The sequence below is a fragment of the Heterodontus francisci genome, chromosome 35 (assembly GCF_036365525.1).
Source record: "Heterodontus francisci isolate sHetFra1 chromosome 35, sHetFra1.hap1, whole genome shotgun sequence".
Classification (NCBI taxonomy): Eukaryota; Metazoa; Chordata; class Chondrichthyes; order Heterodontiformes; family Heterodontidae; genus Heterodontus; species Heterodontus francisci.
Genome location: NC_090405.1, coordinates 17,587,924 through 17,595,512, shown reverse-complemented (window position 1 = coordinate 17,595,512; position 7,589 = coordinate 17,587,924). Strand labels below are relative to the sequence as shown.

General features: G+C 41.7%; 2 non-coding genes across 2 annotated transcripts; both read right to left on the bottom strand.

Annotated features, from left to right (window-relative positions):
- Nucleotides 1-3,411: 3,411 nt before the first annotated feature.
- On the bottom strand, nucleotides 3,412-3,484 carry trnaf-gaa (transfer RNA phenylalanine (anticodon GAA)). The gene has a single exon. It is a non-coding gene; the product is annotated as a tRNA-Phe (tRNA).
- Nucleotides 3,485-4,400: 916 nt separating this feature from the next.
- Nucleotides 4,401-4,489, bottom strand: trnap-agg (transfer RNA proline (anticodon AGG)). The gene is given in 2 exon segments: nucleotides 4,401-4,436; nucleotides 4,454-4,489. It is a non-coding gene; the product is annotated as a tRNA-Pro (tRNA).
- Between the last annotated feature and the right edge of the window lie 3,100 nt (nucleotides 4,490-7,589).

The window sequence follows — 7,589 nt, the reverse complement described above, 5'->3', positions numbered from 1 at the left end:
GAAATGTTCAGCAGCTCTGGCAGCATCTGTGCTGTGAGAAACACAGTTAACGTTTCTGGGCACTCACCTTTTGTTTCAGCCATCCTTTCAGACTGCTTCTGTCCATCCAATCTCACTTTCTATTCTATCCACATTCTAACCATTCACTACGTTACTACATTTTTCATGAATTCCTCATTTCTTTTATTAATGACAATTTTGTATTTCTGGCCTTTGCTTCAGACACCACCACAAGTGGAATCATGTCTCCATCTACCCAATCAAACCACTTCGCTGTATCCTCACATTGCAATGTTTCTTTAACCCTGACAGACTGTGGAGTTTCTGCTGCTTAATTGTAGTTCTTGCTTCCCGCCAGTAGATGTCACCTCACTCCAATACAGTGAAGTTTACAAATCTGAGAGAGACACAACAGGAAATAATTGTTCACATTATAGTGAATGTGTGGGATTTAGAAATACTAGGAGTGGAGACGAGTTATTATTGCACTCTGCTATTACATCTTTTATAATGGACTCCAGCATTTTCCCCACGACTGATGTCAGGCTAACCGGTATATAATTCGCTGTTTTCTTTCTGCCTCTTTTTTTAAATAGTGGAGTTACATTAACTACCATCCAATCCATTGGAACTGTTCCAGAGTCTATAGAATTTTGAAAAAAGACCAGAAATGCATCTGCTATCTCAAGGGCCACTTCCTTAAGTACTCTGGGATGTAGATTATCAGGCCCTGGGGATTTATCGGCCTTCAATCCCATCAATTTCCCAAACATTCCCAACTAATACTGATTTCATACAGTTCCTCCTTCTCACTAGACCCTATGTTCCCCAACATTTCTGGGAGATAATTTGTATCCTCCTTTGTGAAGACAGATCCAAAGTATGTATTTAATTGGTCTGTCATTTCTTGGTTCCCCATTATAAATTCCCCCGTTTCTGACTGGAAGGGACCCACATTTGTCTTCACTACTCTTTTTCTCTTCACATATCTATAGAAGCTTTTTCAGTCAATTTTGATGTTCTCTGCAAGCTTATTTCCACTTGTTAATCAATCCCTTTGTCCTCCTCTGCTAAATTCCAAACTGCTCACAATCTTCAGGTTTGCTGCTTGTTCTGGCCATTTTATATTTCTCCTCCTTGGATCTAATACTTCCCTTAATTTCTTTTGTAAGCCACAGTTGAGCCACTATTCCTGTTTTACTTTTGCACAGACAGGAATGAACAATTGTTGTAATTCATCCATGCGCTCTTTAAATGCTAGCCATTGCCTATCCACTGTCAACCCTTTAAGTAACGTTCCCCAATCTCACATAGCCAACTCCCGCCTCATACCTTCATAGCTTCCTTTGTTTAGATTCAAGACCCGAGTCTCGGAATCAACTCTCTCACTCTCCATCTTAATGAAGAAGTTTATCATATTATGGGCGCACTTCCCCAAGGGACCCCACACAACAAGATTGTTAACTAATCCTTTCTCATTACACAATACCCAGTCCAGGATGGCCTGTTCTCTAGAGGTGTTATACACCTCTATCAATTCTCCACTCAATCTCATTTGATATAGGCAGAATAATCCTAGCTTTTCCAACCTAACCTTGTAACTAAAATCCCCCATCCCTGGATCCATTCTGGTAAATCGCCTCTTCGTCCTCTCAAGGACCCTCACATTCTTTCTAAAGTCTGCTGAGCAGAACTGGAAGCAACACTCCAATTGGGGCCTAACCAGAGTTTTATAATGGTTCAGCATAACTTCCCTGCTTTTGTACTCAATGCCTCTATTTATAAAGCCCAAGATCCCATATGCTTTGCAAACCACTCTCGCAATATGTCTTCCCACCTTCAAAGATTGATGCACATGAACCCCAAGTCCCTCTATTCCAGTACACTCTTTAGAACTGTGCCATTAAGTATATATTGCCTCTCCCTATTCCTTATGCCAAAATACATCACCTCACACTTGTCACTATTAAATTCCATCTGCCACCTGTCTGCCCATTCTGCCAGCCTGTCACTGTCCTGTTGCAGGCAGTTCATATCATCCTCACTGTTTGCCACTCCTCCAAGTTTGTTGTCATCGGGATATTTTGAGATTCTACTCTGTATTCCAAGATCAAAGTCATTTATCTTGAGCAAAAAAAGCAGTGGTTCTAGCACTGACCCTTGGGGAACACCACTGTCGACTATCCTCCAGTCTGATAAAGAACCATTTAATAAGACTCGCTGTTTTCTGTCCTTAAACCAATTTTCTATCCAATTGGACACTGACCCTCCTATACCACGAACCTCAATTTTGTTAACCGCCCTTTTATGTGGTACCTTGTCAAACGCTTCCTTAAAATCCATATAAACAACATCCACTGCATTCCCTTCATCAACCTGCTCTGTTAGTTCATCAACAAATGCAGTTAGATTAGTCAAGCATGAACTCCCATTTATAAATCCATGCTCACTCTCCTTAATTAACTCGAACCTCTCCAAGTGACTGTTGATTTTTTACCCTGATTATTCTTTCTAAAACCTTACCCACCGCTGCTGTTAATCTAACTAGCCTGTAGTTACCCGGACTGTCCTTACACCCTTTCTTGAATAAGGGTGTCGCATTTGCCACTGTTTAATCCTCTGGCACCTCCCCCGTATCCAGGGAAGATTGGAAGATTATTGCAAGCCCTTCCGTTATCTGCATCCGCATTTCCTTTCGCAACCTGGGATGTGAGCCATCCGGACCAGGTGATTTATCTTCCCTAAGCACAGCCAGCCTTTTTAGTACCTCCCTCTCCTAATTTGTACCCTCTCCATTGACTCTACTCTCTTCACTTCGACTGATATTTTGTCAAATTCCACTTCCTTAGTGATCACTGATGCAAAGTACTCATTAAGTAGATTAACATTGCCCTGCACCTCTAAGCTTATATTATCCTTTTTGTCCCTAATAGGCCCGACTCAACCTCTTACTACCCACTTATCATTTACATGCTGCTCGAAGATTTTTGGGTTTCCTTTCATGTTGACAGCCAGTCTATTCTCATAGAAATAGAGAATAAGCAAATATAGAAGATGTAAGTATTTCCCATCCTTGATGAGGTGGAATTTTTTATGTTGTGGGTGGTAATGTCTTGGCCCACGAGTGTGGTGGAAGCAGAGACAATCAATGATTTGAAAAGGAAATTGGATGGATACTTGAAGGAAAGAAACTTGCAGGAGGAAAGGGATCGAGCTGGTGAGTGGAACTGACTAGATTGCTCCGGGGAGAGCCAGCATGGACGTGATAGGCCAAATGACCACCTTCTATGTTGTAAATGATTCTGTGTTGTTTCTCAAATTCAATCCACTGGTGCTTGGTAAATAATCTCAAAGTAAATTGTGCAACTGGAAAATCAGAACCAAGGCAAGGGACACATAAGGAAGCGAAATTGCTGAAACCCGGGATTAAACCAGGGACCTTTAGATCTTCAGTCTAACGCTCTCCCAACTGAGCTATTTCAGCCCGACATTAACAGTGGCTTGGTGTCCTTGTTTTGGAAGAAAATACATACATTCAAGTTTTCCAAAATATTAAAGAACACAACATGTGAGTAATATTCCCCATTGCTTTCTCAGTACTGATGGATTGTGAAGCAGGAGACAGCCAGAAGTGCCACTGAGCCGCACAGACCCCGAGCTGAGAATGAAATGAGATCAAATTCAATCTTTCATAGTGAGATGCTGCTGAGAGGTAAGAGTCCTGAATCAAAGCGAGACTTGCTCATTTCAAACACTCCCTGTACTCTCTGCTCATGAAGCCTTAAAAAAGGGAAAAACAGAATGGCACTCAAACTCACAACCCTGCCATTAAAAGTCTCATATTCGACTGACAGAACTGTCACTTCTACTCGGTCTCTTATTGGATGGATGCAACTCCAACGCAGGGATGACATTCAAATCCTCCCATGGGTCCACATGTCAGACTGAGTTCCATGTTGTAGACTCAAGCAAAAGAAATCTGCTCACTTCCAAAACTATCAGCGAATTGAAGCTGATTACAATCAACATCATCGGAGGTCAGAACTACCTGGTGAAAGGAGACACCCTGAAGAAGGATCCACAATTATTCAAAGGCATCGACAAAGTGAAAAACAAGAAAATCGATGAGTCAATGCAAGCCAAACAACAGAAACACTGAAGAATTCCATTGCATTCCAGTCCAGAACCCAGTCCTGTTGTTTTTGGAGTCAGGTCACAATTACAGCAACAACTTTATATTCCCACTTGGCTATCTGTACATTTAGTTAATTGCAATTTTGTCAACAAGCTCTTTGAATCCAGTTGTCTGGTCCTCAAGCCAGCTCCGTATGGAAGTCAATTCCACCTTCTGCAAGGCTGAAACCAATAGATAACCTTAATCTAAAGATGCCAGCAGACCAGGGCTCGTCCGGGATTTGAACCCGGGATCTCTCGCATGTTAATTAACCATACTCCCTAAGCGAGAATCATACCCCTAGACCAACGAGCCACTGACAGGTCAAGCTTTATTAGCTGCTGTGGAATTTCACTGGAACCCCCCAGCCAATCATCCATTTTTTTTCAGATCAAAGCAACATCCTGCAAATGCTGAAATAAAAACAGAAAGTGCTGGAAATGTTCAGCAGCTCTGGCAGCATCTGTGCTGTGAGAAACACAGTTAATGTTTCAGGGCACTCACCTTTTGTTTCAGCCATCCTTTCAGACTGCTTCTGTCCATCCAATCTCACTTTCTATTCTATCCACATTCTAACCATTCACTACGTTACTACATTTTTCATGAATTCCTCATTTCTTTTATTAATGACAATTTTGTATTTCTAGCCTTTGCTTCAGACACCACCACAAGTGGAATCATGTCTCCATCTACCCAATCAAACCACTTCGCTGTATCCTCACATTGCAATGTTTCTTTAACCCTGACAGACTGTGGAGTTTCTGCTGCTTGATTGCAGTTCTTGCTTCCCGCCAGTAGATGTCACCTCACTCCAATACAGTGAAGTTTACAAATCTGAGAGAGACACAACAGGAAATAATTGTTCACATTATAGTGAATGTGTGGGATTTAGAAATACTAGGAGTGGAGACGAGTTATTATTGCACTCTGCTATTACATCTTTTATAATGGACTCCAGCATTTTCCCCACGACTGATGTCAGGCTAACCGGTATATAATTCGCTGTTTTCTTTCTGCCTCTTTTTTTAAATAGCGGAGTTACATTAACTACCGTCCAATCCATTGGAACTGTTCCAGAGTCGATAGAATTTTGAAAAAAGACCAGAAATGCATCTGCTATTTCAAGGGCCACTTCCTTAATTACTCTGGGATGTAGATTATCAGGCCCTGGGGATTTATCGGCCTTCAATCCCATCAATTTCCCAAACATTCCCTACTAATACTGATTTCATACAGTTCCTCCTTCTCACTAGACCCTATGTTCCCCAACATTTCTGGGAGATAATTTGTATCCTCCTTTGTGAAGACAGATCCAAAGTATGTATTTAATTGGTCTGCCATTTCTTTGTTCCCCATTATAAATTCCCCCGTTTCTGACTGTAAGGGGCCCACATTTGTCTTCACTAATCTTTTTCTCTACACATATCTATCGAAGCTTTTACAGTCAGTTTTTATGTTCTTTGCTAGCTTACTCTCATACTCTATTTCCCCCTTCTTAATCAATCCTTTTGTCCTCCTCTGCTAAATTCCAAACTGCTCACAATCTTCAGGTTTGCTGCTTGTTCTGACCATTTTATATTTCTCCTCCTTGGATCTAATACTTTCCTTAATTTCTTTTGTAAGCCACAGTTGAGCCACCCTTCCTGTTTTACTTTTGCACAGACAGGAATGAACAATTGTTGTAGTTCATCCGTGCGCTCTTTAAATGCTAGCCATTGCCTATCCACTGTCAACCCTTTAAGTAACGTTCCCCAATCTATCATAGCCAACTCCCGCCTCATACCTTCATAGTTTTCTTTGTTTAGATTCAGGACCCGAGTCTCGGAATCAACTCTCTCACTCTCCATCTTAATGAAGAATTTTATCATATTATGGGCGCACTTCCCCAAGGGACCCCACACAACAAGATTGTTAACTAATCCTTTCTCATTACACAATACCCAGTCCAGGATGGCCTGTTCTCTAGAGGTGTTATACACCTCTATCAATTCTCCACTCCTTTGAGAAAGGCAGAATAATCCTAGCTTTTCCAACCTAACCTTGTAACTAAAATCCCCCATCCCTGGATCCATTCTGGTAAATCGCCTCTGCGTCCTCTCAAGGACCCTCACATTCTTTCTAAACTCTGCTGAGCAGAACTGGAAGCAACACTCCAATTGGGGCCTAACCAGAGTTTTATAATGGTTCAGCATAACTTCCCTGCTTTTGTATTCAATGCCTCTATTTATAAAGCCCAAGATCCCATGTGCTTTGCGAACCACTCTCGCAATATGTCTTGCCACCTTCAAAGATTGATGCACATGAACCCCAAGTCCCTCTATTCCAGTACACTCTTTAGAACTGTGCCATTAAGTATATATTGCCTCTCCCTATTCCTTATGCCAAAATACATCACCTCACACTTGTCACTATTAAATTCCATCTGCCACCTGTCTGCCCATTCTGCTAGCCTATCACTGTCCTGTTGCAGGCAGTTCATATCATCCTCACTGTTTGCCGCTCCTCCAAGTTTGGTGTCATCGGCATATTTTGAGATTCTACTCTGTATTCCAAGATCCAAGTCAATTACCTTGAGCAAAAAAAGCAGTGGTTCTAGCACTGACCCTTGGGGAACACCACTGTCGACTATCCTCCAGTCTGACAAAGAACCATTTAATAAGACTCGCTGTTTTCTGTCCTTAAACCAATTTTCTATCCAATTGGACACTGACCCTCCTATACCACGAACCTCAATTTTGTTAACCGCCCTTTTATGTGGTACCTTGTCAAACGCTTCCTTAAAATCCATATAAACAACATCCACTGCATTCCCTTCATCAACCTGCTCTGTTAGTTCATCAAAAAATGCAGTTAGATTAGTCAAGCATGAACTCCCATTTATAAATCCATGCTCACTCTCCTTAATTAACTCGAACCTCTCCAAGTGACTGTTGATTTTTTACCCTGATTATTCTTTCTAAAACCTTACCCACCGCTGCTGTTAATCTAACTAGCCTGTAGTTACCCGGACTGTCCTTACACCCTTTCTTGAATAAGGGTGTCGCATTTGCCACTGTTTAATCCTCTGGCACCTCCCCCGTATCCAGGGAAGATTGGAAGATTATAGCAAGCCCTTCCGTTATCTGCATCCGCATTTCCTTTCGCAACCTGGGATGTGAGCCATCCGGACCAGGTGATTTATCTTCCCTAAGCACAGCCAGTCTTTTTAGTACCTCCCTCTCCTAATTTGTACTCTCTCCATTGCCTCTACTTTCTTCACTTCAACTGATATTTTGTCAAATTCCACTTCCTTAGTGATCACTGATGCAAAGTACTCATTAAGTAGATTAACATTGCCCTGCACCTCTAAGCTTATATTATCTTTTTTGTCCCTAATAGGCCCGACTCAACCTCTTACTACCCACTTATCATTTAC